Genomic DNA, 27,767 nt, shown 5'->3' on the forward strand with positions numbered 1-27,767 from the left:
TTTAAACATATCAACTTCTAATGTTCTAACCATTAAATAAGTCCAAGTTTATCTCCCAATATATACACCAAAATAATTTACAATAATATCCTGAAGTTATAAATTAACCAATACAGTCTCCAAAAATGTAATACTTATACATGCCATAATTCTTAGTTACAAAAAAAAAAAAATACTAAGTAACTACCAAAATATCTCTTCAGCTCTGATGCTACTCTTCAGGTCTTTAAGCAGCAAGCACAATCTCCAACCTGCGCGTGATAAAATCAACGCGCTGAGTATAAAACTCAGTGGTGCTCATAAAACATAACAAACCAATGTTGTGATGACAACATACTTAAAAATCATTTATATACATAAAATCATTAAATTTGAACATGTATTACATATGTACACCAACACATCATGCTTTAAAAATTCATTTGATATCATAAATACGTTATGGTAAACTAAGAGTTATTAACATAATGTGATCTCATTTATTTCACTTCCTTAAAAATATTTTACAAGGGCTCACATACACTTAGGAGAAAAAGAAGCAGATAAGTTTTCATAGCTTATTCATAATGGCCTTAGGTCGCCAACCTTATCATAACATATAGAGCGCGTCCGTCCTAACATAAGACACCCACGTGCCTAGCATATGATCATAGCTTCTTATCATAATGGCATCAAATGCCGAGCATGCTCATCATACATAATAAAATCAAATCATGCATCAAATTCACACCAAGTATATTAGAGCCCAAAAATATTTCTCATAAAATTCATTTTCTTTAGTCTTCTCATAATAAAAATTTAATTTAAACTTAAGTAATTCATAAAAATTCTCATACTTAAACAAAATGACTTAACATAGAAAATTTCCAGCATAAAAATAACATTGACCCTTGCTGTGTTTTTAAAACATAACTTGAGTTATGGGTCTCCAAATTAAATGAAATCAGTGTCATTAGAAAGCTAAGACAAAAGCCTACAAATGTTATGAAGGGATCACAGCCCAGATCAATATGGGAGATAACAAAACAAAGCTAGGAACACAAACTAACAAATCAGACCTGATTCAGCAGAACCAAGTCCATTGTTTATTGAATTCCTACTAAACCAAACACTCAAATTAAACCAATCTAGAACGAGAGAATTCTCAAGACACAGGGCAACAACTTTTATGAAGAACTCAGAACCTAATCTTGTCATTATAGTGGTCAAAATGGGCACTAAATTTAGTGATGCATGTGGCCCGACACAAACAGAGTCAGTTTGAGTGTTTCAGCCATAAGTTAAGTTATATATCTCCAAATTGGACACAAGAGGATGAGTTGGAAAGCTAAGAGATAGACCTACAACTTTTATGAAGGACTCAGACACAGATGAAAATTAGAAAGGATTGAAAAATGGTCCTAAATCTCACTCAAAATCACGTTTTTCCCAAATTCAGTTTACTTTAGCCATGAAAGGACATGAACCACAAAGATACAAGGTAGAAATGTCTACCACAACATAAATACTCATCAAATATCATCCAAGAGCATGTAATGGCAACCAAAATTCAACAAATCAATCATTTCATACAAAATCTCAAAATATACACATAATAGCATAAAGGCACAAAATCAAAATTTTGAGTAAGGTAAGTGTGTTTATGATCACTAACCTTCAAAACAAGCTTTAACAAGCTTTAATCAAAGCTTCTCAAGCTTTGGTCTTGCCCTTATCTTTGTTAGAAGGCTCTCCACCCTCTACATGTAAGAAACTCAAAATCAAACAAAGAAAACAAATAAAAGAAGTAATTGGAGCATGATTAAGCATGTATATGCTAAAAGACAACTCTAAACCCAAAAATAATGAGATTATCATAAAATCACTTACTTGACCCAAGTAGGAAAATCACCAAATTCCTTGAAATTAGTCACCAAAGATTACTTCTCTAGCTTCACTCTCTAAGATTTATGACTTAAATCAAGTTGGATGGGTGTTTACTAAGTAAGAATTGAAGAAAAGGAAGAAGAAGAAGAAGGAGAAGGAGAAGGAAACGTGTAGGAAAAGGAGAAGAAGGACAAAGTGTTGCTCAATAATTGATAGTTGCTTTTAATAAAGCAACTAAGGGGTATTTTGGTCTTTTCTCCAAATTGGAGGGTGTTTTGGTCTTTTCTCCAAATATTCGCCAATTAAATTCCTTCAAAATATTATTTATCTCCACAAAACTCTCTAATTTATTCCATAAAAATAATTCCTCAAATTTTCTCCATAAAAATAATTGCTCAAATTTCCTTACTTAATATACTACCATAATTCACTATTCACTAATTATCTAAATTCTCCAAAAATATTCCTTACTTACTTTCTACCCATAAAAACCATGCATACATGCTCTAAAAATGTTAAATAAAATATAAAACATAAATAGTAATTTTTCCGGACCAAAAATAATACCAACTTCCGGACCGGTGGTACTATTCACATACCGGTAAACTACTATTGAAACACAGGAAAAATGGGGCGTTACACTTACTACAGATTTAACTCAAGTTCATCCATAGCCATAATCATAATCACTGCCAAAATTTTAATTGATGCAACATTACTATATTCTTGTACTATTCTTTTCAATTATAGGACTGATCCTAATATTAAAAATGCAAAAGAACGATTGATGGCAGCCAAGATTATTAACCAAAAAAATCATTATTGTTAAATAATTTTCAAATTTCAATTCTTGAAGAAAACTCAAATCAATAAGGAATATACTTTCATTTATATAAAATACCCATTTTATTTGACAAAAAAAAGTACCTTTCGATTAATTAAAAGAATAAAAGCTTGAATAACATAATTCTTAAATTGGGTCGTTTGCTTGTGGTAAAACGAGTTTCCCATGCACCAAAAATATTGCTTGATCTCTAAGGTCCTTCGTGATGTTGTTCTAAATAATCTGGGTTTTGACACTCAATCCTCATGTGTGTTCTAAATCACTCAACAGTAGAAGCTAGCCATTGTAATTCATGGTGAACGACGTACTCTTTCAACCTTGCCATCTAGGTTTCTACAGTAAGATCGTATTCAAAGCTTTAATGGCGGCACTCAAGCAAGCACAAGCTTATTGACGTCTTAGCTTTGCTTTCCATAGAGAATAGAGAGACAACAAATACTAGTTGGAGAAAGAAAGAATGCTATAATCGATGGATTTTGTGTATGAGGAGATTTGTTTGAGAGATAACAATTGGGGTTTGAGAGAGAGAGAGGCAGGAGATTAGAGAGAGAGGAGAAACTAAGATGGGGATAGTTCTTAAGGGTACATTAGGTATAAAATTTTAATCTCTCTCCTCTGACTCATTTTTTTTGAGTTGAATTGATGAAAAAGACTATAAAATTGGACGGAAGGATATATTAGTTAACTGTTTCAAATCATAAGGACTTCAAAAAGTATTTATAAAAAAATAGGGATAGAGTAGTTGTATTTCGATATATATGGGACATAATAGTAATTTTTCCTTTATTTTATGTTTTCATGCTTTATATTTCATCTAAATGTGTGATTGACATAGTTTTCTAAAAACGCATAAAAAATATTTACATCTCAATTTTAGTTAATCACATTACTGATTGATTGTGAATCTTTGCACAATGAGGAGGTCGGTTTAACCAGGCGAAATGGGTGCCTAATACCTTCCTATTACGTACCTAAGTCCCGGACCCTATCTCTGGTTTAAAACTGGATTAGTCGATTCTAATGAATCGACTAATTTGAGAAATTTTTCCTAATAAGGGTTGCGACCAAATATAAAACTCTTACCAAAGTAAGAAAACCTTTTTCCGAGGATTAAATGGGTTTAATAAAAGAAAACCAATTTTACTAAACAAAATTAATCAACCAATTCGATTTGGTTCTTTCCAAAAAATTCGAAACTTTTTGGCAAAAACAGCGCGTCCTCAGCCTTATGACACTGTAATTTACCAAAATCATAATTAATTCATACTAATCCATGATGAGACACTAAAATGATTTAATGCGTGCTAATGACATGTTTAGAAAATGTGGATATGACAACTCTCCCCCACTTAGGCAATTTCGTCCCTGAAATTACCTAAGAATAGTTGTGGACACTATTGTCTCACACTGTCCTCTCTCTCCCAAGTGGCTTCCTCAACCTTATGATTCCTCTATAAAACCTTAACCAAAGGTATCCTCTTATTCCCACTCCTTAACTTCTCTGGCTAAGATCTGAACTGGCTCTTCCTCATAAGATAAATCTATCTGAATCTCAACTGCCTCGGGAGAAATCACATGAGAAGGATCTGGCCTATATCTCCTCAACATCGAAACATGGAATACATTATGAATCCTATCCAACTCAGGAGGTAAAGCTAGTCTATAGGTCAACGGACCCACATGCTCTAGGATCTTGTATGGACTAATAAACCTAAGACTTAGCTTCCCTTTCTTACCAAATCGAAGGACCTTCTTTCAGGGTGAAACCTTAAGGAAGAAGACCTTATCAACCACAGAGTATTCCATATCTCGTCTCTTAGGATCAGCATAAGACTTCTGGCGATCTAAAGCCTCCTTTAGTCTCTGTAAATCAACTGAACTTTTTCCTCTGTATCTCTAATCAAATCTGATCCAATGATCTTCCCCTCGCTGAACTCTCTCCAACAAAGAGGTGTCCTACACCTCCTACCATACAATGCCTCAAATGGAGCCATCTAAATACTAGACTGGTGGCTATTATTATACGCAAACTCAATCAAGAACACATACTTTTCCCAACTGCCCTCAAACTCTATAACACAACTACGGAGCATATCCTCCAAAGTCTGAATGACCCTTAGATTGACCATCAGTCTGAGGATGATAAGCAGTACTGAAGTGCAACCATGTGCCCAAAGCCTCATGCAACTTAGCCTAGATTCTAGAAGTGAACCTCGGGTCTCAGTTTGAAATGATAAAAGAAGGAACACCATGTAATTTGACTACCTCCTCAATGTACAACTAAGCATATTAATCCAACTAGTAATTTGTCCTCACAGGCAAGAAATGAGCTAACTTAGTCAATCTGTCCACTATAACCCAGATGGAATCATTCTTCTTAGGCATAAGAGGTAATCCAATCTCAAAATTCATAATAATGCGATCCCATTTTGATAGCCTCGCAAAGCGGGCAAATCTTGTTATGTTATTTCAATATAAATTGCATGAATGCATGATTGTTTTCTATATTTTACGTTTGTTCGTGTTGTTTTGCTTTAAAGTAATTTCCAGGTACAAAGTTGAAGCAAAGCTTTGTTTTATACAAAAGAAGACCAAAACAAGTTGAAAGAATGGAAGAAACCTTTAAATCCAGCCCTCACGTCGCGGAGCAGGTCGCAACAAAGAAAACACGCCCAAGTCGTGAGCGCTACCAGAAGTCGCGCGCGCAACTAACACCCAGGAAAGGAAGTCGCGAGCGCGATATGCATCTACGCGGGCGCGACAAGCAAATCTGAGTAACAGAAGCGATTGGACCAAAAGACGCGAGCGCGATATGCATTTACGCGAGCGCGAGAAAGCACCTTTGAGAGTCAGAAGGTTTTCCAGCAAAAGACGCGAGCGCGACTTTCATCTTCGCGCGCGCGTAATTCACTCTTGAGAGGCAGAAGCATCTGGAGCATAAGTCGCGAGCGCGACTTTCAACAGCGCGAGCGCGAGTCGAGATTTCCAGGAGACGTGTTTGCTGCCTTTTCATCAGAAAATCATATCTTTTTATGCAGGGGTCGGGACTCTTCCCATGAGAAGTCACCTTAAGCACCTCTTGGCCAATCAACACCACCATCACTTTTCTCTTCTATAAATAGCAATCAAAGTGAAGCTACACGATATATACGAGAATTGATTATTATTCAGAATTAGATTCACAAAATACTTAGATTGTATTAAGAGAGTGTGTTAGTAGTACTTAGAACAAGATTGACGAGAGTCACTTGTTATTGATTGTGCCAAGAAACACCAAGAAGTCCCTCGAGGTGTGACGCCCTCCAAGAGGCCTGAGTTAGATTCATTCTTTCTCTTGTTTTACAGACTTATTGTATGTTGTTCTTCATAACTCTTCTATGCAAAGCAACAATATCTAATTGGTAGTATTCAATAAAATTTCTTTAAGTTATCTTTTGGTCTTTGTTTAATCAAAGTTACTAGATTATATTCTCAGAAGGAAATAATTTAGTAAAGATCAAAGAGATTTAATTCATTGAGTTGAATTTACATATGCTTTGTTTTATACAAAAGAAGACCAAAACAAGTTGAAAGAATGGAAGAAACCTTTAAATCCAGCCCTCACGTCGCGGAGCAGGTCGCAACAAAGAAAACACGCCCAAGTCGTGAGCGCTACCAGAAGTCGCGCGCGCAACTAACACCCAGGAAAGGAAGTCGCGAGCGCGATATGCATCTACGCGGGCGCGACAAGCAGATCTGAGTAACAGAAGCGATTGGACCAAAAGACGCGAGCGCGATATGCATTTACGCGAGCGCGAGAAAGCACCTTTGAGAGTCATAAGGTTTTCCAGCAAAAGACGCGAGCGCGACTTTCATCTTCGCGCGCGCGTAATTCACTCTTGAGAGGCAGAAGCATCTGGAGCATAAGTCGCGAGCGCGACTTTCAACAGCGCGAGCGCGAGTCGAGATTTCCAGGAGACGTGTTTGCTGCCTTTTCATCAGAAAATCATATCTTTTTATGCAGGGGTCGGGACTCTTCCCATGAGAAGTCACCTTAAGCACCTCTTGGCCAATCAACACCACCATCACTCTTCTCTTCTATAAATAGCAATCAAAGTGAAGCTACACGATATATACGAGAATTGATTATTATTCAGAATTAGATTCACAAAATACTTAGATTGTATTAAGAGAGTGTGTTAGTAGTACTTAGAACAAGATTGACGAGAGTCACTTGTTATTGATTGTGCCAAGAAACACCAAGAAGTCCCTCGAGGTGTGACGCCCTCCAAGAGGCCTGAGTTAGATTCATTCTTTCTCTTGTTTTACAGACTTATTGTATGTTGTTCTTCATAACTCTTCTATGCAAAGCAACAATATCTAATTGGTAGTATTCAATAAAATTTCTTTAAGTTATCTTTTGGTTTTTGTTTAATCAAAGTTACTAGATTATATTCTCAGAAGGAAATAATTTAGTAAAGATCAAAGAGATTTAATTCATTGAGTTGAATTTACATATGCATGTTTCACTTATTTCTGTTGGAATTAAATCTATCTTATTGAAATAATCAAAGAATAAGAATTAGGTTTAATATTTAACAAAGTAAGGTTTTTATTATAAGTATAAGTACTTATAATAGATAGTATAATTCTATACTGAAAAGTTGAATTATATCATACCATGTGTAATTAAAGAATTCTTTATTGCATATTACAAGCTTTTGCATAGAGAAGGAAAATCCTGTGTATGATCAATTAATCTAAGTATTTTACTACACACTTGTCTTTATAATTAATTATTCTAAATATTTTACTATACACTTGTCTTTTAATTTAATTAAATAATAGTCTTAGTATAAATAGATATCAATCACTTTTGTATTTATTTCTGTAAACACACTATTAAGAGTAAAGTAGTAAAGTGTATTCAACCCGTTCCTCGTGGGATCGATCTTTTATTACTACGTTGCGATCCGTATACTTGCGGGAACTCAATAGAGACGCAACAAGTTTTTGGCGCCGTTGCCGGGGAACGGTGTTTTGTCATTTAACGAAATATTCTTATATGTGATTTGCAGCTTATTTTAATTAAAGTTACATACTTATATTTGATTCAAAATTTTGCAGGAACACATAAGCTTACATACTCATATGCCAAGTACTAGATCTTCGAACAGTGAATTGGAGGATTATCAGCCTGAGATTGAACAATTCCTTTCACAACGAAAAAAGAAGAAGAAAAGAAGAAATTCAAGAATCATGGGTGATGGAAATCCGCCACAGAGGTTGATGGACTTTGTGACTCCAAGTTTAAATGGTTCACAAACGGGAGTAGTACGTCCACCGGTAAATGCTAACCAATTTGAGATTAAACCTGCTTTATTACAAATGCTCCAAAATAGTGTTCAGTTTTACGGATTACCAAATGAGGATCCTAATTCGCATATAGCCAGTTTTCTTGAAATCTGTGATACATTTAAGATGAATTCAGTACCAGCAGATGCTATCAAATTACGCCTATTTCCTTTCACATTGAAAGATAAGGCAAAAGCTTGGTTGAATTCATTACCACCAAACTCTATCACTACTTGGGAAGAACTAGCCCAAGCCTTCTTGTCCAAATATTTCCCACTAGCAAAAACCGCTAGGCTTATCAAAGAAATAACCTCATTTACTCAGCATGAAAATGAATCCCTATATGAGGCATGGGATCGCTATAAAGAGCTCCAAAGAGTTTGTCCACACCATGGCCTTCCCCAAAATATATTGATTCAAACTTTCTACAATGGAGTGACACCTTCTACAAGGGGAACTATAGATGCTATGGCAGGAGGATCATTAATGAAGAAGACTACTAATGATGCAATTGAGTTACTAGAAGAGATGGCCAACAACAATAGCATATGGCCAACCGAAAGAACTCAGGTAAGTCATTCTACTGTTAGCAATGAGTCTTCTTCTTCTTCAAAGAATTCAGTTAAGAAAATGCATGAATTAGATCCTTTAACTATGATGCAAGCACAAATTTCTGCTTTGTCCTACAAAATTGATAACTTAAACATAAGTAAATCAACATCCCTTACTTGTGACAATTGCGGTCAAAATGGGCATGTCTCAAATGAATGCAATTATAAGCATCCGGTTATGGAGGAACAAGTAAATTATGTCCAAGGACAAGTTCGCGGCCCATATCCGAATACTTATAATGCTGAAAATCGTAATTATCATAATTCTTTTTGGAGAAATCATGATAATCACGAGAGGGGAAATCAGGGCAGTCAATATCAAGATAGACTAGGACAATTGACCAATAAAATTGATAAATTTCTGGAGGGATTTAACCAAAAGATGAATAGTCAAGATGATAGCTTTAAATGGTTAGAATCGAAATTTGACAAGTTATTCAAAAATCATTCATCATCTATACATAACTTGGAGGTACAAGTAGGGCAGCTTGCCAATGCTATTTCCTCACGTGAAGTAGGAAATCTTCCTAGTAATACAGAAAAGAATCCTAGGGAGAATGTGAGCGCCATTGCCTTACGAAGTGGAAAAATATTAGATAAAATAGTTCCTTCGGGTATTGAAGCTAATGTTTTGAATAATGCAACTGTGGAGCCGGTTGGTGAACCGAGCATTGAAGTAAATAATGCAGGATCCAAAGAACAAGAAACAGGAAAGGATAAAGGGAAGGACAATGTTAAAGCTTATCAATCTAGGCCACCTTTTCCGCAAAGGCTCAAGAAGCAGGAGCAAGATAAGCAGTTCTTAAATTTTATTGATAAACTGAAAATTTTGCATATCAACATGTCACTTATGGAAGCTATCACACAAATTCCAAATTACGGTAAGTTCCTTAAAGAATTAATTTCAAAGAAACGTAGTTGGGAAGATGTGTCAACAGTCACTCTAACTGAGGATTGCAGTTTCATAATCTCAAGTAAGTTACCTACTAAACTCAAAGATCCAGGAAGTTTCACTATACCATGCAAATTAGGTGAAGTAGATTTTCCTAGATGTCTTTGTGATTTAGGAGCAAGTATTAATTTGATGCCATTATCTCTTTTTAAGAAATTAGGATTAGAAGATGAAATTAAGAGAACTAATATGGTTTTACAACTTGCTGACCAAACTATTAAAAAACCATATGGTATCATTGAAGATGTACTTGTTAAGGTTGACAAGTTTATTTTTCCAACTGATTTCGTCATACTCGACTATGTTTATGATAAAAATTGTCCTCTTATTTTAGGAAGACCATTTATGAACACCGGAAGGGCATTAATTGATGTTTCAGAAGGAAAGTTAGTCCTTAGGATAGGTGATGATATCATTGAATTTCATATAGATAAAGCTATGAAATATCCTATGGATGAGGAAAATTGTATGAGAATCGATATAGTTGATGTATGCATACAAGAAATATTTGCCTTGGGAGATAATGAAAAATTCGAGGATGAAAATATGAAAATGGAAAAAGAGGAGTTTTCACATTTAAGACCTGAAATGTTACTTAGGGAACATGAGCCTTTACCACCATCAATAGAAAAACCACCAATAGTAGACCTTAAAGAGTTACCGAGTCATCTACGATATGCTTTCTTAGGAAAAGATCACACACTTCCTATTATTATTTCTAACAAATTAACTGAGGATCAAGAAAATGATTTATTAAAAATTGTTAGAAATAGGATTAAGAGTATAGGATGGCAAATTTCTGACCTTAAAGGGATAAGTCCAAATCGAGTCATGCATTACATCAATCTTGAGGATGGACATATACCTAAAGCAGAAAGACAAAGAAGACTTAATCCTAATATGACAGAAGTAGTAAAGAAAGAAATTATCAAATTACTAGATGCCGGAATAATATACCCAATTTCGGATAGCCAATGGGTTAGTCCCATTCAATGTGTGCCTAAAAAGGGAGGAATGACTGTAGTAAAAAATGATAATGGTGACCTAATCCCTACTAGGACCACCACAGGTTGGAGGGTATGTATTGATTATAGAAAACTCAATGCAGTCACAAGAAAAGATCATTTTCCATTACCATTCATAGATCAAATGTTAGAAAGAATTGCTGGTCATGCTTTCTATTGTTTTCTCGATGGATATTCGGGATATTTTCAGATTTATATCTTTCCAAATGATCAAGAGAAAACCACATTTACTTGTCCATTTGGTACATTTGCATATAGGCGCATGCCTTTTGGTTTATGCAATGCACCTGCAACATTTCAACGTTGCATGACCGCAATTTTTAATGACTATATAGAGGAAATTATGGATGTCTTCATGGATGATTTTTCTATTTATGGTGATTCATTTGAATGTTGTTTGAAAAATTTAGATCTTGTATTATCAAGATGTGAAAGTGCTAACTTGGTTTTGAATTGGGAGAAATGCCACTTCATGGTTGATGAAGGCATTGTTTTAGGGCACAAAATAAGTAAGGAAGGAATCCAAACAGATAGAGCAAAGATAGAAGCCATAGAAAAGTTACCTCCTCCTACTACGGTTAAAGGTATAAGATCTTTTCTAGGCCACGCAGGATTTTATAGGAGATTTATAAAAAATTTCTCTATCATTACTAAACCTCTAACTAACCTACTTATTAAAGATGCATCTTTTGATTTTTCTCCAGAATGTTTGGAAGCTTTTAATACTTTAAAGAATGCATTAGTAAGTGCACCTATTATAGCAAAACCCAATTGGGGATTACCCTTTGAAATAATGTGTGATGCTAGTGATATTGCTGTTGGTTGTGTATTGGGTCAAAGACATGAGAAGAGGTTGCATGTAATATACTATGCTAGCCATGTTCTAACAAGCACTCAAATAAATTATACAACTACTGAAAAGGAAATGTTGGCTGTGGTATATGCATGTGATAAATTCAGATCATATTTACTAGGAGCCAAAGTCATAATCTATACTGATCATTCTGCATTGAAATACCTGTTTGCTAAACAAGATGCAAAACCACGTCTTATTCGATGGGTATTATTATTGCAAGAATTTGACATTGAAATAAGAGACAAAAAAGGTTCTGAAAATTTAGTTGCTGATCATTTATCACGTTTGGAAAATGAAGAAGGACCAATAGGAGAAACTACCATTATAAATGAAAATTTCCCAGATGAGAATTTAATGTTAGTACAACATGTTCACACACCTTGGTATGCTGACATTGCAAATTTTCTGGCCTCTAACATCATACCTCCAGAAATGACTTATGCACAAAAGAAGAAATTCTATGCAGATGCTAAAAATTTCTTATGGGATGAACCATTCTTATTTAAAATATGTATGGACAGTATGGTTCGAAGGTGCGTAGGGGAAACAGAAATACAAGATATACTCATGCATTGTCACTCCAGTCCATATGGAGGGCATCATGGAGCAAATAGAACGGCTTCGAAGGTTTTGGAAAGTGGATTTTATTGGCCTACTCTATTCCAAGATGCTCGTACTTTTGTCTCTCGTTGTGACAGGTGTCAAAGGGTTGGCAACATAAGTCGCAAAGATGAAATGCCTCTATCCAACATACTCGAGGTAGAAATATTCGATGTATGGGGAATCGACTTCATGGGACCATTCCCTATTTCACAAGGTAAAAGTTATATCCTGGTAGCTGTCGATTATGTTTCCAAGTGGGTGGAAGCACAAGCATGTGTCACAAACAACGCCAACACAGTGGTCAAATTCTTAAAAGCATTATTTACAAGATTCGGGGTTCCAAGAGCAGTCATAAGTGATGGAGGTACGCACTTTTTAAATAGATCATTTGAAAGCCTTTTGAAAAAATATGGAGTACATCACAAGGTATCTACTCCATATCATCCACAAACTAGCGGACAAGTGGAAATCTCCAACCGTGAGCTTAAGTGGATTTTGGAAAAAACAGTCAATTCATCACGGAAGGATTGGTCACTTAAACTCGATGATGCACTGTGGGCATATAGAACAGCATTTAAGACACCGATTGGGATGTCTCCATACCGTTTGCTTTATGGTAAGGCATGTCACCTACCCCTATAATTGGAATATAAAGCATATTGGGCAATAAAGTCTTTGAATTTTGATTTAAGCAAGGCTGGTTACAAGAGAAAACTTCAGTTAAATGAACTTGATGAGATAAGATTATTAGCATATGAAAATGCCAAGTTATATAAGGAAAGAACTAAGAAATGGCATGATAATCATATTCGAATCAAATCATTTAAAGAAGGAGACCAAGTGCTATTATTTAATTCAAGATTACGCCTATTTCCTGGAAAATTGAAGTCCAGATGGAGTGGACCATTTGAAGTAATCAAAGTTGCAGAACATGGAGCATTAGAATTGAAGAATCTATCTAATGGTTCTACATTCATGGTAAATGGACAACGATGTAAGCTTTATTTAGGTAATAGGATTGATGATCCACCACAGGTAACATTTTGAATCAATTTCATTAAGTATGAATAAATTTCAATAACTACTTAAAATGCTTTGTTTATTACAAATGTATTATTTGTTTATTTATTTTAAGTTAAAAAAAAAAAAAAAAAGGGGGGAAAAACTCATCAAAAGTCAAGTATGCAGGGAAATTATTTTGCAGGTAACAAAATTCGCGACCGCGAATACAAACTGCGCGGGCGCGACTATCGCAAAAAAGAGACAGAAGCTTTTTAAACAAAACTCGCGATCGCAACATTAATCTGCGCGAGCGCGAGTTTTACACAAAACAAGTCAGAAGCTTCAAGATCCCCAATCGCGATCGCAACATCTATTTGCGCGAACGCGAGTTCTCTGCAAAATCAGTCAGAAGCAAAGAGATTCACTCTCGCGATCGCGATAACACCAAGCGCGAGCGCGATTAGGGCAAAACAGAGGACAGAGGCGAATCATTCGCGAGCGCGAAATTGCAAACGCAATCGCGACTCTAGCAAAATTCCTGGCGCGATTCTACAAATTCTTGGCGCAACTTCCTAACGGTCAGAAATTCTCAACTGTCTTCTCATATTCCATTCAATTCTTTGCCTTCCCAAAGCATTCAAATCTGCAAAAACTATAAGTACCCTTTCAAATCCAATCAAAACTCTTTCTTTTTAACTTCCCCATTAACTACTTAACCCTATCCTTCCCCCGATTCATCTATATAAGAAACTCAATCCCTTCTTCACAAACCCCCAAACTTTGTCACTCCAAACCCAATTCCCAGTAACAAGTTTTTTGGCGCCGTTGCATATCCTAAACAACAAATATCTCCATCCACACTCACACCATGCCATTCAAGCAAAAGGCCAGGAAGACCAAGGAAGGATCTTCATCCTCTGCACCTGCACGAAAGGATTTGGCCACCAGATTTAAGGCTCCTTTCCCCATATATACTGTAGCAGAAGGCGAACGCTACACACGCCTAGCCAAATGCACTTTCACAGGTATGTATCTTCTTGCCCCAACCTTTTTGCAAGATACTGGTATTCTAGAGAAAGTACAGGAATATCTGAAAATTTTACATTTTGAAAAATTTAGTCAATTGCAAATTCCTGAGAATGCTAAATTAAGTTTAGAATTACTCACTACCGTTGATTGGGTGGATGAAGATCAAATAGCCATAAAATTTAGAGTGGATGGAGAAGAATTAACTGTAGGATATGATCAACTGCATGAACGGTTAGGATTTCCCAAAAGTTTAAGTCCTCCTAAACCGAAAGACTGGAGTGCCTCTTCCGTTTGGGAAAAACTAACAGGGCAATCAGCTTTTACCCCACGCAATTCTGGGAATAAATGGATAAAAGATGAGAGCATTTTATATCTGCACAAATACTTGTGTTATGCCTTGTTTGGACGGGTGGAAGCATCCAAAGTCCAAACAAGGGACTTGTTTATTTTAGATCGTATTTTGCAGGGGAAACAAGTGGATGTTGCAGGAATTATGCTTGATACATTATACAACGCCTCTCGTCATCAAGGCAAAGTTACTTTCGGAGTAGGTAGTCTGGCGCCTATCTTGGTACATATTGCTCGAATACCTATTCCACCTTATCAGCCCCAACCTACAGATACTTTTCGGTATATGGATGGAGCATTCTTGAAAAAAACAGGTTTGGTTGAGGAAGTAAAAACTGGCAGCACAGTTCTTTATCGTTGGAAGCCATGGGAAAGAAGAGTTGGGCACAGCGAGCGCGATGAAGGAACCTCGGATGCACAAACGCAAAGACAGCGGAAAGGCAAAGCGCCAGTCGCATCATCTTCTCATGCGGAAGAAGAAGAAGATGACGTTGCCGGATGGAGGCAAGTCTTGGGTAAAGTTGAAGCTTTACAGCAGTCGCAGGAAACCTTGCAAGCTACTGTTCTTGACATGGGACACAATTTCCACCATAAAAACATCGAATTCACTCCATCGCCTCCAGGTTCTCCGGAGGCCTAAGGTTTTTCTGTTTCCCTTTAGTTTTCTTTATATATTTTTTTTCAGTATTGTGTGAATTGCATGTGATATTTGTTTTTCTTGCATTTCTCATCCCACAATGAGGACATTGTGTCTTTTAAGTGTGGGGGAGACTTACATTTTCTTTTATTTTCTCTGATTCAAAAAAAAAAAAAAATGCACAATTAAAAAAGTCAACTTCTTTGCCTTAGTTCATTTGCTTTAAGTCTCTACATGTTGATTTGTTTGTATTTTGCTTGTTGAAATAGAAGTCTTGAATAATATACCGTAGTTAGAGAGATTGAATGTTTATATGAACTTAAGTATTGATATTTTACATATGACATTTTAAACTTTTCAAATAGCACATTTTAATCTTTAGTTAATTATCTAGACATTATGTTTTGTTTTAGAGAAGCTTGAATCCTACCTTGAATGAAGAATAGGAAGCAAATGAAAATTAAATACTTGTATGTTTCAAGTCAATAAAGGATGAAGGTATGTTCAAGAGAGAAAAATATAAGATAGGGGAATAACGGAAAATCCATTTTAAAATAAAAGTGGTATGGAGCATAAAATGCAACCACTTATCATTTAAATTCCCACATATCTTCAATAAAAATAGCAAAAAAAAAAAAAAAAAAAAAAAAAAAAAGTGGTATGGAGCATAAAATGCAACCACTTGAGTAAGATAGAAATAAAAACTACCTAAAAATGCCTTGAGATAAGAAAAGATACATGTATGCTATCTAAAATACTTCCTATTCTTTGCATTCTAAGGATGGAGGATTGTCTATCTCATTTCTTAAAAAATGGCTAGATTTATTACACTTCAGATTTTTGTTTGCTATTTTTAAATTTTACATGTCATATTCAATTACACTACTTGGTTCATAAAATATATATAATCTCTTATCTTTGGTAGATTACTTAAGAAGTCTAAATCAACGAATAAAAACAAACAAGATGAACATGAAGTTCAAAAAGAAAGATGAATATTTTTGCTTAGGGACAAGCAAAAGCTAAGTGTGGGGGAATTGATAGCCTCGCAAAGCGGGCAAATCTTGTTATGTTATTTCAATATAAATTGCATGAATGCATGATTGTTTTCTATATTTTACGTTTGTTCGTGTTGTTTTGCTTTAAAGTAATTTCCAGGTACAAAGTTGAAGCAAAGCTTTGTTTTATACAAAAGAAGACCAAAACAAGTTGAAAGAATGGAAGAAACCTTTAAATCCAGCCCTCACGTCGCGGAGCAGGTCGCAACAAAGAAAACACGCCCAAGTCGTGAGCGCTACCAGAAGTCGCGCGCGCAACTAACACCCAGGAAAGGAAGTCGCGAGCGCGATATGCATCTACGCGGGCGCGACAAGCAGATCTGAGTAACAGAAGCGATTGGACCAAAAGACGCGAGCGCGATATGCATTTACGCGAGCGCGAGAAAGCACCTTTGAGAGTCAGAAGGTTTTCCAGCAAAAGACGCGAGCGCGACTTTCATCTTCGCGCGCGCGTAATTCACTCTTGAGAGGCAGAAGCATCTGGAGCATAAGTCGCGAGCGCGACTTTCAACAGCGCGAGCGCGAGTCGAGATTTCCAGGAGACGTGTTTGCTGCCTTTTCATCAGAAAATCATATCTTTTTATGCAGGGGTTGGGACTCTTCCCATGAGAAGTCACCTTAAGCACCTCTTGGCCAATCAACACCACCATCACTCTTCTCTTCTATAAATAGCAATCAAAGTGAAGCTACACGATATATACGAGAATTGATTATTATTCAGAATTAGATTCACAAAATACTTAGATTGTATTAAGAGAGTGTGTTAGTAGTACTTAGAACAAGATTGACGAGAGTCACTTGTTATTGATTGTGCCAAGAAACACTAAGAAGTCCCTCGAGGTGTGACGCCCTCCAAGAGGCCTGAGTTAGATTCATTCTTTCTCTTGTTTTACAGACTTATTGTATGTTGTTCTTCATAACTCTTCTATGCAAAGCAACAATATCTAATTGGTAGTATTCAATAAAATTTCTTTAAGTTATCTTTTGGTCTTTGTTTAATCAAAGTTACTAGATTATATTCTCAGAAGGAAATAATTTAGTAAAGATCAAAGAGATTTAATTCATTGAGTTGAATTTACATATGCATGTTTCACTTATTTCTGTTGGAATTAAATCTATCTTATTGAAATAATCAAAGAATAAGAATTAGGTTTAATATTTAACAAAGTAAGGTTTTTATTATAAGTATAAGTACTTATAATAGATAGTATAATTCTATACTGAAAAGTTGAATTATATCATACCATGTGTAATTAAAGAATTCTTTATTGCATATTACAAGCTTTTGCATAGAGAAGGAAAATCCTGTGTATGATCAATTAATCTAAGTATTTTACTACACACTTGTCTTTATAATTAATTATTCTAAATATTTTACTATACACTTGTCTTTTAATTTAATTAAATAATAGTCTTAGTATAAATAGATATCAATCACTTTTGTATTTATTTCTGTAAACACACTATTAAGAGTAAAGTAGTAAAGTGTATTCAACCCGTTCCTCGTGGGATCGATCTTTTATTACTACGTTGCGATCCGTATACTTGCGGGAACTCAATAGAGACGCAACACATTTCCACTCAAGCACTGAAATCGGATGCATAAGACCAGCTGGAAACTGATGCTCAGCCTTAGCCTGCTGGCAAACCAAACATCTAGATACATACTCTAAGATACTCCTTTTAAATGCTAGGCCACCAATAGAGATCTTTGAGATCATGATACATCTTAGAACTACCTAGATGCATGTCATAAGAACTAACATGAGCCTCATCAAGAATCATCTGTCTCAACTCAAGAATCTTAGGCACATAAATACGATCCTTGAAATTTAAGCAACCATCATCCTTAATCTGAAATCTCTTCTTCTTACCCTCTAAAGTCAGCTTCTTCCATTCAGCAATCTGATCATTTAAACTCTGAGCATCTCTAACCTGCTAAACCAAATTCGGTCTGACCATCAATTCTGTCTCAATGGAACCATCATCGCGCAATGACATAATAGCAAACATAGCCCTCAAAGTAGACATATACTTCCTACTCAAAGCATCAGTAACTACATTAGCTTTACCCAGATGGTAATCAATTATACAGCCATAATCTTTAAGCAGTTCAATCCATCTCCTCTATCTTAGATTCAACTCTTTTTGTGTAAGCAAATACTTTAAGCTCTTGTGATCAGTGTAGATGAAACACTTCTCACCATACAGATAATGCCTCCATATCTTAAGAGCAAACACAATAGTAGCAAGCTCTAAGTCATGAGTTGGATAGTTCTTCTCATGAGGCTTAAGTTGCCTAAAAGCCTAAGCAACTACCTTACCCTCTTGTATAAGCACGCAACCAAGACCACTAAGTGAAGCATCACTGAAAACCAGATAGTCTTTACCAGAAACCAATTGTGTAAGGATAGGAGCCTCAGTAAGCATAGCCTTTAACTTCTCAAAGCTAGCTTGACATTTATGAGACCACTCAAACTTCACGTTCTTGTGCAACAACTTTATCAAAGGAGCAATAAGAAAAGAAAACCCTTTAACAAATCTTCTATAATACCCAGCCAAGCCCAAGAAACTCCAAATCTCTATAGCATTCTTAGGCGACTTCCAATAAAGAATTGCCTCTATCTTCTTCGGATCAACTCAAATACCATCAGTTGAAACCACATGGCCAAAAATGGTACCTCAGCAAGCTAAAACTCACACTTACTAAACTTGGCATATAACTGCTTATCTCTTAGAGACTGTAAGACTATCCTCAAGTGCCTATCACGCTCATCCTTAGTCTTAAAATAGACTAAGATATCGTCAATGAAAACCACTACAAATTGATCTAAATAGGGATGAAAGACCTTATTCATCAAGTCCATAAAAGCAGTTGGAGCATTAGTCAACCCAAAAGGCATGACTAAAAACTCATAATGGCCATATCTTGTCCGGAATGTAGTCTTAAGTATGTCTTCCTTCTTAACTCCCATCTGGTAATACCAAATCTCAGATCAATTTTAGAAAAGACACATGCCCCCTTCAACTGATCAAACAAGTCATTAATACGAGGCAACAGATATTTGTTCTTAATCGTCAACTTGTTCAACTGTCTACAATCAATGCACAATCTCATGGAACCATCCTTCTTCTTAACAAGTAGAACTGGAGCATCCCAAGGAGAAACACTAGGGTGGATGAATCCCTTATCAAGCAACTCTTGAAGCTGAACCTTTAATTCCTTCAACTCGGCAGGAGCCATCCTATAAGGAGCAATAGGAACTAGAGCAGAACATAGAATCACATCAATACCAAACTCAACCTCACGATCCGGCGGTAACCTAGGAAGCTCATCAGGAAACATATCAGGAAAATCACACACAAAGGGTATGTAACATCTCTTCCCGGTCCACCCGTTAACCCAAATGAACCGAGCCGAGACGCTACAATCTGGTTGAACCTATGTCCTGTCATGCTGATATCATCCTGTATGCTAAATATGAATACAAAACACTCCCAATTAAACTCCAAACTTTCAACATCTCCAAATAATCATCATAACACGATAGCACTTTATATATTTTTATAACTGTATAAATCCTCAAGAACAATTGATATCCAGCATATTAATTGCATGCATTACATATATTAAGTCTTTATGAACTAATCATACCAACTATTTTAAAATATTTCATATTCAATCATTTCATAAGTATTATTCTTATCTCCAACTACTTACACCAAAATAATTACATGCTTCACTTATATTTCCAATCACATAAGCTCTAACAAATGTAATAATTATACATGCCATAATTCTTAATTATATAACTCTCAATCTACTACTCCCAAATTAGTCACTTCTGCTTTGATAGTACTCTGCAAGTCTTCAAGTAGCAACCACGATCTTCAACTTATGCGTGATAAAAATCGACGCGCTGAATATAAAACTCAGTGGTGCTCATAATTCACATACTTAACAAAGTGCGATGGCAACTTACTTAAAAGTACAAATGTCATAAACTTATTGATAATCATAGAATCAGTAAATTTCAACATAAATGTATCTTTATAGCAAAGAATAAACTTCTAATTCATAACCTAAATCATTGAGTTCTAATGATCTGATAACTCCTTTACATGAACCTTTAATCACACATATCATGACACTATCATGATCTTACCTACTGTTCATTATGCTGTATGAATTAAACAAATAAACATGTAAGAACACATAACAGTATATTTTCATTGTCTTACTTGCTGTTCATTAGGTTGTATGACTTATGCACTTTTTAGTCACAGCATATAAGTTATAAATAATAAAATCTCATAACTGTATGGCTTCATAAGAACTAAATAAATAAACTAGTAAGCACACATAACATTATACTTTCATAATCTTACCTGATTTTTCTTATGCTGTATGAATTCTACAACTTTTATTAAAACTCAGTGAATATCGCAACGAATAAAGAAACATGTAAGCACATACATATGTAGAAATAAACATGTAATCACATATGGAATGTAAGCACACATATCATGATACTTTCATTATCGTACTTGCTGCTCATTATACTGTATGATTATGCAATTTGTAGTCAATATAACTGTATAGCTCCATAAGGTTATAGTGAAACCAAAGTGATAAGAAGAACTATATGAAACTGGATGAATACTGTATGACTGGGCTGCTATGGCCATTATATAATCATATCCACTCAACAGCCTGTAGCCGGAGTACCAAACTGTATGGGATGCAGATCTGCTATCCTATGTCGCGACATAGCCTTATCTACGTGGTTTCTACCTAACCTTAATGGAGCATAATATTGGTATGTCAATATATAAAACAAAAGCATATTAACTGCTTCATAATTTCATAACCCATACTGCTTACCTGTATGCTGATAGCCTCGCCAAGCGAGCAACTTGTGTCATGTTAGTTTCACATCATTTGCATCATGTTCGTTTCACATCATTTTCATGCTTGCATTTTGTGTTTATACATGTGTTCATGTTGTCTTTTTGTTTTAAAATGATTGGAGGCATACAAGTTGAGCAAAGGAATACAATTGCATAGAAAAAGAGATCCAAATGAGCATCAAAACACATGTCGCGAGCGCGAGAAGCACACATGAGGGTCAGTGAGTTTACAGGTGAGATTCGCGAGCGCGCAATGAAATTCGCGAGCGCGAGAAGCACAAATGAGAGTCAGAGAGTTTACAGGCAAGATTCGCGAGCTCGACATGAAATTCGCGAGCGCGCATCATGTTTTCCAGCCTGCGCAGTCTATACTATTTTGGTCATATCTCTCAATTTATAACTCCGATTTGGGTGATTCAAAAACCCATGGAAAGCTAACACATAGAGGAACAAATAACTCTTCTATGTCACTTCCTAATTCCATCATTAAATAGGGTCAAAATCATGGTGACGTTACTGGTTACTTTTCCAGCAAAACCTGTTTCAGTAAAAACTCAATATTTACTTCATTTATTCATTTCATCCTATGATTTCTCACCATTTCCAATCCTCTCACTCAACCTTAAGCAACATATCTTCTCATTATCAACACACCACACAAATTCTCATGCAAGGAAATTAATTAAACTAAAAGAGATAGCACACCTTCACTCCAAAAAGCTTGAGCTCTTCTTTTTAGCTTCCTTCTACCTTTGAGCTCACCTCTCCTATACATAAGAATTCTTATGAATACTCTAAAAATATCACCAAATGATTCAAGTATGAAATTCAAGAAGGTTTACTTACTTGGATAGAATAGAAGTTGAATGTAATGCTTGAATCCCATGAAAATTGATGGAGAAAGGAAGGTGAAGTAAGGTAAAGGAAGTAGTTGAAGGAGATGAAGATGATGAAGGAGATGAAGAAGATAAAGATGAAAAATGGGAAAGTGAAATGGAAGTCTCGGGTAGACTCCAAAAATATCATGATTTTGTGTGTAAAATTACCAAATGGTACCTCAAGTGTCAATATGTTACAACTTAATACCTAAGCTTTTTATTTTAGTGCAAGTAAGTCCTAATCCTTATACTTTGATCTTTTTGCTTCCTTCAAGTAAGTCCACTTCTTTTCCTTATTTCAGTTACCTCCCATTCTACCCTACTCTGGACTCTAATAGCTTGAACCGGGTTTTGGGTCAGCCCGACTCGACTCTAAACAACGACTCGATTCAATAGGATGTCACAACTTACTATGTCAGACATAGAAAAATGGGACGTTACAGGGTATGTCACTCAAACTAGGCTCATCATGCTTAGACTCAAGCATGCAAGCAATGAAAGCACTACAACCCTTCTGAATCAGGCGCCTAGCCTTAACAGCTGAAATGACATTAGAGAGATAATCTGATCTCTCACCTACAACCACTACCTTAATATCATCAGTGGTTTTAAGTGTGATTCTCTTCATTCCGTAATCAACCATGACCTAGTGTCTATACAACCAATCCATGCCCAATATCACATCAAACTCTCTAAAGGACAACTCAATCAAATCACCAGGAAAAACATAGCCATGAAATAACAATAGGACAGTCTTTAAACACCTTACTCACAATCACACTATGTCCTAAAGGATTGGTCACCTCAATATCTTGCTCTAACATATCAGTCTTAATACCACTCTCAATACTCATAGGAATGCATATATATATATGAATGTGTGGAATCTGGGTCTATCAATGCATGTACTTCAAGTCCTAAGATAGAAAATGTACCTGCAATGACGTCTGGAGCATCCTTCTCCTTAAGAGCTCTGACTGCATAAGTCCTGGCAGCTGTTCTACCCTCAGGTCTACTAACTGTCTCCGATGCTGATCTCTGCCCAACTGTACCCACTGAGTTCATATGACCTCTACATTTGCCTCTAGATGTAGTTGGAGTAGACCTCTCTAATCGAGGCTGAACTGTGGTAGTAGAACCCATCAGACAATCTCTACATAGATGATTTATAAAACCACATCTGAAACAAGCACCTGTGACTCTATGACACTCACATGTGTGTCTCTTACCACAATGGGCACATGTAGGATACTCACTCCAACCAGACCCTCTGGTACTAACTATAGAAGTTGACTATGGGGCAGATCTAAAAGACGAAGTACCACGGCAATGACCTTTGCCCGGTCTATGCCCTGATGACTGAACTGACCTCTGCCTCTTATCCACTGGCAGTCTATGAAACCGACTGACTAACTGACTCTGAGGTCTCTTAAACTGCTGGGATCTACACCTTCTATTCGGCTAGTCAGTCCTAACCTCCACAAGCTCTAGTGCAGCAGATACTAGAGTAGAAAACTCAGTGTGATGGCGAGCTACCAAATGCTTCGTCAACTCATCATACAAGCCTTTCCTGAACTTCTTGCGTCTCTCCTCCTCAAAGGGCACCAGCTCTCTAACATACCTACTCAGCTTGACAAACTCTCGCTCATACTTTGAAACAGTCATCCTACCCTATCAAAGCTCCATGAACTCAGTCTCCTCTACTCCACATATAAATATCCAACATACTTTTTCTTGAACTCAGATACAAAGAAGTCCCATGTCCTCCTATGGACATCCACAGATCGGGAAACTGTATCCCACCATTAATACGCTTCCTCCTTAAACAAAGATAATGCACATACCAGGCGATTAGCAGGAATACACTGCATCTGCTCAAAGATCCGCTCAGTACTCTCTAACAGTACTCTACAGTAGATGATCTGACTTTCGGTCATTCAACTCGACAGCCGCATATTTCCTCAACCTCTCAATCTGTGGCTTAAGAGTAGGAACATCAGTTGGAGGAGCAGCATGCACTGCACCAACAGCCTACCTCAATATGTCGCCCATCTGCTGGAGGAAAGCATCTTGACCATATCTAAGAGCACCCGTGATCAGTCAAACCAATAGGAACTGTAGCAGGAGGTGCAACAGGAGGAACGGGTGGAGCATAGCTCTCCACCTCCTCGTCCACAGCATCTCGAGAGCCCGACACAGACATCCTAACCCAATAAACCTACAACCATAAAGATCCACAGGATATGACATTAGAGGAATATTCCTTAACAGTCTCTTAGGGCATGTAAATTAATTAGACCTATATTATACCTTAAAACAAGTTAAATCCTAGAATCAATTACCATAATGCTCTGATACCACTAAATGTGACACCTAAAATCCAATTTCATAAAATAGGATCTTAAGAGCCACATTAGGTTTAACACCGAAGTATTAAACCGTCCTGCTTAATACTTAACAATTTAAAAATATTTCTTTTAGTTTTACAAAAATTTTCGAAGAAATCCTACAGAAAAACTGCAAGAGTTTTCCCTATATATTCAGTATCACAAAAACATTTAAAACACTTCTATAATTCATCCACACCTCAATACCATTTTCAAAATTTTTCTACCAATACAACTCTACATTCTCAACCCATCATCCAACACATATCATAAAAACTCAATACGGATAATAAATCAGTTCCTTTTTAATTAAAGCATTTAAGATATTCATTACATGCCATAAAATATTCTAACTCTGAAAATAAAACTATTGTTTCAAATATTTATTTCATAGCATTCTGACTTAAATAAAAACATTCTAGTGGCGTAATTAGATTTACATGCCATTAGATTTTCCTAACTATTGAAATAAAAGAGAAACTGGTTGAACACTGACTGTAATTAAATAGGAGCCTCTGAATAGTCTGATGCTCATTGCGGATTGTCTACCCCAAATCAGCAACTTGCAGATGACAAGTCAACGCTCTAAGCGTAAAGTTTAGTGGTGCTTATTTCCCATTTATCGTAGGGAAATACATAGAAGCAGTCATAATATCACGTATTATGATATACAACATTTATTCATTAATAGACAACATAATTATAATATAGCATATTTCAGACGTATAATATAAATATTCACAGTCAACATGCTTAATTTAATCTAATAATTATGCATCACTAAATTAGACATACCTAACCATGATATCACACAAATCAACATATGTTCATACAAGCAACATAATTATTTATTTAATTAATTTATAAAAACTATATTTTTAATTAGGCCTTTAGCATACTTAGAAGAATCAAATAGCAGACAGAGAATTCCATAATAAACATACGGCTTGAAAGCCTATATAATATCATACGACTCGTCGGTCAAAATAAAATAGCCATATCCAGAAAATGTGGTTCGTTAACCCTATTAAATTGGAGTTCGTTAGCTCCTATAAAATGGGGTTCGTTAGCCCCTATAAGACACTAGATGTCACATATAAACAGTATTGTATTCCTATTGCATGACATACCTCTATACAACTATTGACTCAACCAAGTAGACCAAGGCCAATAAAATATTTATTGTAATTAATTCATGTCATAATTCATACAAATCAGTGTTCATAAATAAAACACCTGATCTCATAATTATACCGGAATATTTTATTACAGTCCAAAAATATTCTCTTTCATAAATTCTATTTATTCATAAAAATCATACTTTTCTATACTAAATATTTTATCATAAATTCATTTCCATAAATCGCTCATAAACACATATTAATACTTAATTAATCATAATTCTTATAAAATTAGATGAATCCATAACATATATCCACAAATGATATTTTTTTTATCTCATAAAATATTCTACCATGGCACATAAATTCATGTCATCCAATTAAATTCATAATCATAGCATATTTCACATAGTCATTCATAATTCACCAATAGGCACAATTCTCAAGACCATGGTAAAATTTTCAATGCACTAATTTTTAACATAATATCACCATCTAATTAATCCATATTTCACTTATTTCTAATATTCTTCTGATTGGGACTTAAGTGGATCAATTAGTTAATTAATTGATCTAAGAGGAATTTAAAACTCAATATTTCTTTTAACTTCCTAAATTATACTAAATTGATTTAGTAGTCATAAAGTTTTATTATTTTTATTATTCCTATTATTTAACAATTAAGTACCTAATTAAGCTAGATGTCACCAATTAACTTCCTATCCACTTAATTAAATTGCTCCTAACTAATTAATTTATTACTACTACTTAATTATCACTAATCCTAAATAATCATCATCTTAATTAAGGACAAATTATAATTTTGGTCCTTATAGTCTTTATCAATTATAAATGGATCCCATTTGGAATAAATAAACTAATGGTATATTAAATTATCCATAGTCCACAATTAATCCTTTTTAAGGGTCCAATTTATAATTATAGTCCTTAATCAACTCCCAAATTGTTCTTTAGTCCATAATGCATGCAAAGTGCATTTTGGTCCTTGCAAACTGTCCTAATGGTCCTTAAAATTCTCTTTTTGTCCAAATCCTCCTTAAGCATAGGGAAATATCTCCTTAGTCCTTGAAACATGTCCAAATAAGTCCATTAGTTATGAAAATATTTTTTGGTACCCAAAATAAATTTTGTCTTAGTTAAATTTTTATATAACAAGTGCAATAATTCATTTAAATTATTTTTAATTATCTTCAACCATCCACACAACAATATTTACATATCACATATATAAAATAAAATTTAAACATCATAAAAGAAACACTACATAGTTTAGCCAACCTTAGAAGAATACATAAAAAACATTTAAATTTTACAAAAATCTATATTTAGCATCTACTACATTACATGTAGATTTAAGCATTAAATCACTAAAAACTGATATAGATTTAAATAAAAAAAATATTATTAAATTCGGTCAATATGAAAAGCATAAACTAAAATTTCATAAAAATTATTTCTAGCATAAATGAGACATCTTAAACATTGATGAACTCATTTAAAGCATAAAAGTCAAGTCTTGGAGCACAAAAATATAAAATCATGCAAAAAAATTCCTAAAAATATCTAAAGATGAGAAAATAGCACAAACCTTGATTTAAAAGCTAGAAATCCACGAAATCAAGCTTGAGTCTTTTCTTTTCCTTTAGATTTGGAGGTATCTCCCTCTAAAATCATAGAAAAAGAAAACTTACTACATGCTTTGGAAGAAATGAAAAATCTTGACATTAAAATGATGTAAATGACGTTAATAATGCTAGACTAGCCTTGGATTTGGAAAATACTTGAGTTTTAGAAAAGAGAGAAAGATACAATAGCTAAAGAGAAGAGAAAACTCACACTTAAAAGCTTTACCTTGAGAAATAAACTTCAAATCCGTGGACTAGGGTGCTTGTTCTCTAAAATACTTAGTTTTATAAAGAGAAATGGTGTTTCAATGAAGAAGGTAGTAAGGTTTTTCCATGGTGGTGAGAGAAGAGAAAGAGAGAAAATAAAGAAAAAGAAGAAAGAAAGAAAAGAGAGAGGGAGAAAAGAGTTGGCGTCGGAATTGGTTAATTGTTTTGGGTAAAAGAGTGTATTAAGCTTTAGTCCATAGGTTAATAATGTGAATAAGGGTATTGTCCATTGAGTATTGGTGTTTTAACTCTTGTACAAAATAACCTTTTTAAAATAATATCCTTTGGTCTTTGCATGGTAGTTAACACATAAATCCTTGATCTTAAACTATTGGGTAAAGAATACATAGATGCACACACCAATTTTATCTTTATTATAAAATGGTGTAGAT

At 35.2% G+C, this 27,767-nt stretch overlaps 1 long non-coding RNA gene and 1 other non-coding gene across 2 annotated transcripts; both read right to left on the bottom strand.

Annotated features, from left to right (window-relative positions):
* Nucleotides 1-27,637, bottom strand: LOC110009308 (uncharacterized). Its single transcript, XR_016322398.1, has 5 exons — nt 27,320-27,637; nt 27,072-27,147; nt 22,890-24,172; nt 1,655-1,739; nt 1-251 (listed from the first exon to the last, which is right to left on the bottom strand). It is a non-coding gene; the product is annotated as an uncharacterized LOC110009308 (long non-coding RNA).
* LOC149493736 (small nucleolar RNA R71) lies at nt 8,336-8,442 on the bottom strand. Its single transcript, XR_016322777.1, has one exon. It is a non-coding gene; the product is annotated as a small nucleolar RNA R71 (small nucleolar RNA).
* Nucleotides 27,638-27,767: the final 130 nt, after the last annotated feature.

This window comes from Jatropha curcas, chromosome 9 (assembly GCF_041381405.1).
Source record: "Jatropha curcas cultivar XTBG-Jc1 chromosome 9, XTBG_Jcur_1.0, whole genome shotgun sequence".
Lineage (NCBI taxonomy): Eukaryota > Viridiplantae > Streptophyta > Magnoliopsida > Malpighiales > Euphorbiaceae > Jatropha > Jatropha curcas.